Raw genomic sequence first — 8,308 nt, forward strand, 5'->3', positions numbered from 1 at the left:
TGCCCAGCCTGGGAATCGAACCTTGGACATACACACATTGGGTCCACGCTCTACTACGGAGCCAGCTGGCCAGGGCCTAAGCTTCCCATTTTAAATATGAGGACATGTCATCTAAAGTGGTCTAACGCCTTACCCAAGCACAGATGGTTCATTTGTGAAGTTTGAACTGGCACTAACATCAGTTGGTTGCACCAATCTATACCCTGCTTGGTCCCACAGATTAAGGTGAGGTCCACACTCAGGGGGTTTGTTCAAATAAATTCATCATCATACGAGCATGGGGTAGGGAGAAATATTTTTGGAAGCCAAGGCCCTCCCCCATGCCCTTAGCAGGAAACATGGAAAGTACTAGCGAGAGCTCTTCCCCTTTGGATGAGGATGTTGATGTAGCAACCCTGAGGCCAGCCTCTAACCAGCACATCCTGTCCACAGAGCAACAAGCTCTGTCCTTCCACCTTCCAGCTCCGGGGCAGTGCAGGCTGCAAGGACTGGCCATGTCTCCCCGTCCCACCAACCTCCTAGGCCTCGGTGAGTTTTGGAATGGAAGGACAGCGTCCCAGGCACAGAGGCGTGATTGCTTGGGGAGGTCATCTGCCTCCCTGCTGAGTCTTGACTCCAGTCCCAGGGACTCATGGTACCCCTGGAGTCTGTCCCCTCAGCTTGGGCCTGGATCTTAGTCTGCCCATGGAAGGTTCCATCCTAGAAGCAGGGACCTGGTAAGGGGACAGGTTCAGACTGAGCACCTGATTGGAAGAGGATGTGGGGGAGTTGTCTCGCAGTCAGAGCAAGAAGAAGGGTTGTGTCAGAGGTAACGCTGAGGAGGGTGGTTTGGAAATTCTCAGAGTCTGAGCCCGCTGCCGCCATCAGGGCCCTGAGAGCAGCCCCGTGAGGACACTGGGCACTGGGCGCTTTTCTCACGAGAACTTCTCCTCCAGTGCTCTGTCTGGGCCACACGATCCACACACAGAAGGGTGAGTCTACTTTTTAATTTAGGTTTTTGTATATTTTTTTCCATCTTAATTTTCCTTAACACCTTCTCATGTTTTATCTTCAGCCAGAGTGAGACCCATGCCTCTCTCGGTGTGTTGGGACCCGTCTGCGCTCACGCCGTCTGTCTCACTCATCGTCAGAATCCCGGCCTTTCTATCACTGACACAAACCATTTCCCCTCGACCCTGACCTCCTCCAGGGCTGACGTCTCCTGTCGCTGGGCTTGGCTACCTCACACTTGGCCATCTGGTCTCAGCTCAGAGCTTCTCCCCTCTGACCTTAGATGAGGTCAGCTTGGCCTCCGTCTGTCCTGTGACCCCATTCACCGCAGGGTGTGTGTCACAACGTGTGGCTGTGGGTTTGCACAGTTCCCTCGTCAGCCCTGTGCTCCCTCTGCACCTGCAGCCCAGGAAGGGGGGACCCTGTGTGAGTGTCTCGTGTGTGTGGAGCCAATGGCGCAGGGAGGGCGTCTGCACACGGACAGACAGGAGCTAAGATACGGATGAAGAGTGAGTGGATGAGTGACCGAATGTGTGAGTGGTGACCCTGGGCCAGCGCTGGCCTCTGTCGGGGACAGTGTAACTGGGATGCCTTCCTCCTGGTTCAGGGCACAAACCTGCTCTTTCCCCGCCCAGCCTAGTGAGACACGTGGGGTTCAAGATCCTCAGGGACAAGGAAATGAAACTAGGCTGAGAAGAAGGAAGAAAATTCTGAGGGACCAGACATGAGGGCTCCACAGAGGCCGTGCCCTGGAGTCCGAGGTCCTAATCCAATGCTCCTGTGAGCAGGTCTGGGCTGGAGCTCCAGCACAGCCCCCTGGACTTCCAGTGGAGCCTGCAGCCCCCATGAGTCCCCACACGCTCCCCCAGCTGCCCCTCTGACCCGGCTCAGATCACTGCTCCCCTCTCAGAGCCCTGCTTCCTGTCCCCACGGATGACCTGCTCATCCTCATCCTCTGCCTCCCTCCCAGCCCTCTCTGTCCCCTAGACATGGCCGTAGGCAGGGACACATGCCTGGGGACTCAGCCTGCCTGGGACCTCCTGTGTCACCCTGAGAAAAGCCCAAGATGTGACCATGACTGAGCATCCTTGTGTCAGTGGGGAAATCCCTCTGCGCTGATGAGAATTCAGGCACCTGGAGTGGGCGTGGGGTGGTCTTTGTGGGAGAGGGAGGTGGACATGTTCTCAGACTGGGTTGTGGTGATGGCTGCACAGCTCTGTAAGTTGCTAAAGACAGAGACGTGCGCACTTAAACCAGGGGACTGTGAGGTGTGTGATGTCCTCACAGTGGACCCTGAGACCCTGCTCTGCTTCCTCCCAGGGGCCCCACCCACACCCTCCATCAGGGCTGAGCCAGGGTCTGTGATCCCCCAGGGACGGCCTGTGACCATCGTGTGCCAGGGCCCCACTGGGGCTGAGTTCCGTCTAGAGAACAAGTCTGGAATATCTATTCAGAAGTATGAGAAAATCGAGTATCCACGTGGGTCCCAGGGGACAGAGGCCAGACTTCTCATCCCCGCCGTGACTGAGCACACTGCTGGGCATTATCGCTGCCTCTATCATTTACGTGGAACACACACCTGGTCCAATCGCAGTGAGCCCTTGGAGCTGAAGGTGACAGATGAGGATGTGTCCACTCTGCCCTCAGGTTTGCTGCAGGTCCCTGCACCCTGTCCCAGCTGCGTCTGTCTCCTCAGGATCCCTCTCCTGCTGATCCTCAGCTTGACCCCCAGCTGTGTGGCTCCCTGCCCTCTGCACAGGTGATCCTCGACCTTCACACCTGGCTCAGGGCCCGAAGCCCCGATCCCCTCAGAACCCCAGGTTGACATGGATACCAGCCCAGCCTCAGAGTGGGCACAGAGCTGTCCCTGGTGGGCTGGATGGGATGTGGGCTTCCAGAGATCAGGTGGGGAGAGACCCTCTTCAAAGGGACTTGTGTCATTTCACTCATGGTGGTGTTAAACCTTCCTCTCCACAGGCCAGACTCTGTGAGACAATGTGACTCCTATGTGTGCTCAATCCTTTTTACCAAGTCATGTGGTTGGAGGCATCCCTGGCCAGGGTTGGACTGAGCTTTTAAGGCGTTGGGAGATGAAGCTGTCCTTCCCTGTGTGTGTTCAGCCCCTGAGATTCCTGAACTCAGGGTCCATCTGGGATGCTTGGACCCTCCCCTTGTCCTCTATGGTGCCTCTGAGTACCTGCTTCCTGCTGCTCTGTGAGGTCAAGGGGGGCATGGTGGTGGGAGGGGAGAGGAGCTAACACCCCCCACCAGAAGAAGAGAGCAGGGGCTCTCCTTGTGTTCTGCCCCTCCCATTTCTCAGGTGTCTCAGGAATATCATCTGGGGCTGAGTGATGGCAATTGTGGTCTGTGGGTGGAAGCTCAGGGTGGAAAGGACCCAGGCTGAGTCAGATCCATCCCAGACACCCCCACAGGCATCAGCCCTCCTCCTGCCCTGTTCACAGGAGACCCCGGAGTTACCAGGTCCACCCCATCACACACACAAAGCCTGTCTCCTCAGCTGGTAATAGAGACCTCAGCCTGGGGGTGGGACATGTTTGGGGACCTCTGTGCTGGGGACCAGGCTCCCATGTCCAGCCCTCTGTTCTGGGCTGGGTCAAGACCAGAAGACCACAGCAAGGGGCTGCCACTCACAGAGCATCTCTAATATTCATGACTGTGACATCACCGGCCTGACTCACTGAGTGCCAGGCTCTGTGAAAGCATTTCATGCTGCATCAGCCCATGAAGGGGGTGCTTCTCTCACCTCTAAGAGACCCTCTTTTGTAATCTGTGGAAACAGAGCTAAACTTTCTTGCCCAAGGACACAAGGTTCTGAAGAGGCAGCTAAGGGCAGCCCAGGGCAGCTAAGAAATGCAATATTTCAGCTCTAGAAGTTCAATTATGTTAGTGCATATATTTAGATTATGTATTAAATATGTTACATAATTAATATAATCAAATACATTAGCATCATTACAAATGAAGACAGAGTACATTATTATATATTATGCTATACATTATATATTATTAACATTAATATATGCAAATGTTAACATAAATATGAGTAGCATATATGCTAATGAAATGTATCATACATATATAACTTAAATCACATAATTTTTATTTTTAAGTGACAGGAAGGGAGATAGTGAGACAAACTTCCGCATGCACCCCAACTGGGATCCACTCAGCAACCCAGTCTGGGGCCGATGCTTAACTCAACCAACCACTGGCTGCGGGAGAAGGAGAGAAGATGGAGGAGGAGGGGTGGAGAAGCAGATGGTCGCTTCTGCTGTGTGCCCTGACTGGGAATCAAACCCGGGATGTCCATACACCAGGCCGATGCTCTATCCCCTGAGCTATCCGGACACGACTAAATCACATCATTTTAAGGACAAATTTGTATTTACTATATCATGGTGCACATATTAAGCACATGTTGCATACATACAAATTTAAATTGTGGTAAATGTCACAAAGGGAAGAATTGGCAGCAATGTGTAAGACAGCCGGTAGGGTCCTGGATTGTGGGCCATCACCAACTGCTGACCGAGGGGACCTCAGGGAGGTGAAGTGTCCTGCTTTTTGAAAGGGTATTGAGAATTCAGCCCCAGGCAATGTGTCCTCTGTGGTGTCGACCACCGTTCTTTGAGCAGGAGATGGTGTCCATGGGGTTCCCGACCAGGGGAACCTTTGAGATGAGGCTGTGCTTCCCAGAGGTGAGGCCAGCCCCTTAGATGTCCTGGGATCACGGTTCAGGTGACTCCCTCAGGGAAGGAGGTGAGTAGGGGGGACATTTTCCTTCAACACTAAACATCATCACTTCCTGCTGTGACTCAGACATCCCCTGGGTCAGTGCCCATGCCCAGGGAGTCACCCATCTTCCAGGCCTGGGAGGTGGCCCCACAGTTGATGGGAACCTATGACCCCTCCCTGCCCTGGGGTACTGTGGGTGGCACAGTGGCTGAACTAGGAGTTGTCAGTCTTCAGGACCTTATGGCCCTGTTGCCACGTGAGGTGGGCCCTGCCCCTTATTTGTTCCTGGGGACCCACGGCTTTGTGCTAATGTCATGAGGGTGGTGAGACATTCCGAAGGATGTGCTGCCCCTCAGACAAGTAGGAGCAGAGAGAATTCCACCCCCCTATCCTCATGTCTCCCTGTCCCCTTTGCAGGGTGTCCAGGGCTGACAGCTATACTGAGGGGAGGGAGAAAGAGGTCGGGGGGGGTGCTATTTGAGGTGAAGACCAGGCTGAGTGGGACAGACTGAGGAGGAGAACTTGAGCTCAGTGCCCCTCATGCCCCTCACAGGAGCCCTGGAGTCCCCAACTGCCCCCTCCAGAGACCCACCTGGGCAGGGGTGTGGACACCTCAGCCTGGGGTGCCCTTTCCTTGGGGCTCTGCTGAGGAGTGGGCAGTGGGGTGGGGTCCTGCTTCTCTCATGGAGTGGACACTCAGTGGGCTGCAAAATCTTGCATCCTCAGCAGCAAGAGCCCTGTTAATCCCTGAGATGTCTGAGAGCGAGGAGGAGGAGTTGCCCTAGACCCCTGAGTGAGCTTAATCAAGCATGTCTGAATTCTGCAACTGTGCCGGGTCCTGGGGTCCTCTCGTTGAGCAGATGTGGGTCCTGGGGGTGTGGAAGCAAGGGTCCTGAGGTGGGAGAGAGGGAGTTTCCGAGGGGCAGGTGTCTGAGTGCTCCCAGTGGAGGGAGGGCCTCTGCTGGCTCCGGAGGCAGGTCACCGTGAGAAGGGGACAGAGGCTGCAGGAGTCATTTACTGACCCTTTCTGACTCCTAGGACAACCCAGTAAAGTCACCCTCCCACCCACAGAAGAAGGTCCCCAGACAGGTGAGCCACCTGGGCTTGTGCCCAGAGGGAGTGCTGGGAGGGACAGGTCCTGCCCAGTGGAGAAGGAGCTCCTGCCTCACAGGTCCTGTCTGGGCGGGGTCTTGTCCCCCTGTCCCTGACCCCCTGTCCTCTGCTTCCAGCCCACGGCCCCTGGAATTACATGATGGGGAACTGTGTCCGCATCAGCCTGGCTGCTGTGGTCTTGCTGATCCTGGTGGTGATTCTGGCGGAAGCTGGGCACAGCCAGCGCAGGTCCCCGCACAGAGCACAGGGATGGAGACAAGACGACACCCATTAGAGAGATTAGACCCCAGGGCTCAAGGCTCACGCTGGAGCCCCACCCACACTGTGCGCCTCGTGGAGGCTGCACTCTGTCCTCGGAAGCGGTGACGCCCTGGCCGCTCCTGAGTGCTCCGTCTCAGGTCGCCAGGGTTTGGCTCCAGGTCTGACCCTCATGAAGATCACGACCCATCAGGACTCTGCCCTGGGTCTCCCTTCTCTCAGGGTCTAAGACAGAGGCCGGGTCCTGCAGTCCCTCCCTCTCCGCATCTGTCCCACCCCCTCATACCGCTCCAACCATTTTTGAGGCTGCAGGTGCCCAGCTCAGGCCATTTCCTCCGTGCTCACGCCTCTCCCTGTGGTCTCAGCGTCTGGGCTGCCCTCCCAGTCTGACCACCCGAAACCCGCGCTGGGATTTCCTCCCTCCTCCTTTCTCCTCCTGGGTCCCCACCTTTCTGGCTGCTTTCCGAGAACCCTGCTGCTCAGGAGCCTTGGTGTCACCCACCCCTGTCACCCGTGGAGCGGCACTTGCTTTGGCATCCAAGCACCAGCTTCTCCTGTGCCTGGAAAGGTCTCTGCCTCCTTCTCTGTCCTCTCCGGTCCCCACTGGCTTGGATCAAAGGTCAGGGAAAGAGATGCAAACCGAAACAGGTGAGATGTCACCGCACACCCATCAGGACGCCTATGACTGAAAAGAACAGCAGACGAGGGAAAAGTGAAATGTGTCACGGAACGTGGGGCGGAGGGGTCTGTGTGCACAGCTGCTGAAAGTGGAACGCATGTACGCACCCTGTGGTTCTTCCTCAAATGTAACTCTGGAATTGCCCTGTGGCCCGCAGCCCCGTGGGGACACGCGTGCAGAGAAGTGACAGCACGGGTTTCGTGCTTGCACACCTATGTGCACACCAGCCTGACTCAGAGCAGCCCACTTGGCCACAGGGCTTCTGCAGCGTGGAGGAGGGATCAGACCCCAGTGTCATAGTCTGGGGACCACGGGACACTAGTAAGATGGAGGTACGGATTGTCCCCCGAGCCTCCGGAGCAAACGCAGCCCTACAGACACCTTGATTTCAGCCCGTGAGGCCTCATTGGGACCTGAGACCTCCAGAGCCGGAAGATCACAAACCGTGTTGCTATGAGCCACCACCGGGTGCTGACCGGTCACAGCAGAAGCAGGAATCTCACACCCCTGTGTCCGACACTCTGTGGTCTCAGGACACCCTCAGGCTTCTGGAAACCAAAGCAGAGCTTTCCTCAGAAGCCTCTGGCCCCTCCCCTGACATTCCGTCCAGATCTCAACCCCTCTTGGGCCAGAAGACTGACCCAGCACACCTGGGCATCAAGGGCTGGAGGATGCCCATGACTCTGGGACACTGGCTGTCCTGTGGCTGGGCTGTCATGTGTCGGTCCCTGTGTGGCCGGGGTGCTGTCCTCCCTCACCTCTCTCCTGCAGAGCAGGGCTGGGCAGGGTGACCCAGGCCCTCCCCTGTCCCCAGCACAGGCAGGAGACTGTGGGGGGGGAGGTTCACTCTGCTGTGACTGAGGTGTCTCCTCTCCAGAAACTGTGTGGACCCCTCAGCCCCTCTGTGCTCTGGATTCTGTGTCCCTGTCAGGGGCGAAGGGGCTTTTCGAGCACGGGGCTGCCTGCTTGGTCCCTGCATTCTACTCAGAGCAGGGATGGTCCCATGTAACAGTGCAGCTCAGCTTCCCAAAGGTGACCACTTGAAGGTCCTGGTGGCTTCCTGCAGTGCTTTCTGAGACTTCACAATCATCACCTTTGCTCCATCGTCACCTGTTCCCTAGCGTGCTTTCTAGATCAAAAGGGAACCAGACTTATGTGTGTTCCTCCTGCCCTGGACCAGGAGTCCACCCTGTCTCCAAGTTATTGAGTTTCTTCTACTGGGAACGATCTGTACTTAGAAAACAGGACCTGGGGTTACGTGAACTCGGGGCTATGGGGATTTTGTCCTGTATGGACCACTTAGTATCAAGAAGGATGCACACTGTAAATCCACACAGGTATTCCCACCTGGTGTAACATTACAGGATTCATTTATGTTGTACTCGTATCCATTATGTAAAAACCTCAGGGCCATGGCCAGTTGTCTCAGTGGTAGAGCTTGAGTGTGTGTGGATGTCCTGAGTTCAATTCCCTGTCAGGGTACACAGAAGAAGTGATCATTTGCTTCTCCAC

General features: G+C 55.9%; 1 long non-coding RNA gene across 1 annotated transcript; it reads left to right on the plus strand.

The window, feature by feature from the left end:
- The first annotated feature begins 480 nt into the window (after positions 1-480).
- LOC136399386 (uncharacterized) lies at positions 481-6,113 on the plus strand. The gene is made up of 3 exons (XR_010750149.1): positions 481-971; positions 5,785-5,835; positions 5,976-6,113. It is a non-coding gene; the product is annotated as an uncharacterized lncRNA (long non-coding RNA).
- The last annotated feature ends 2,195 nt before the right edge of the window (positions 6,114-8,308 follow it).

This window comes from Saccopteryx leptura, chromosome 3, assembly GCF_036850995.1.
Source record: "Saccopteryx leptura isolate mSacLep1 chromosome 3, mSacLep1_pri_phased_curated, whole genome shotgun sequence".
Taxonomy (NCBI): Eukaryota; Metazoa; Chordata; class Mammalia; order Chiroptera; family Emballonuridae; genus Saccopteryx; species Saccopteryx leptura.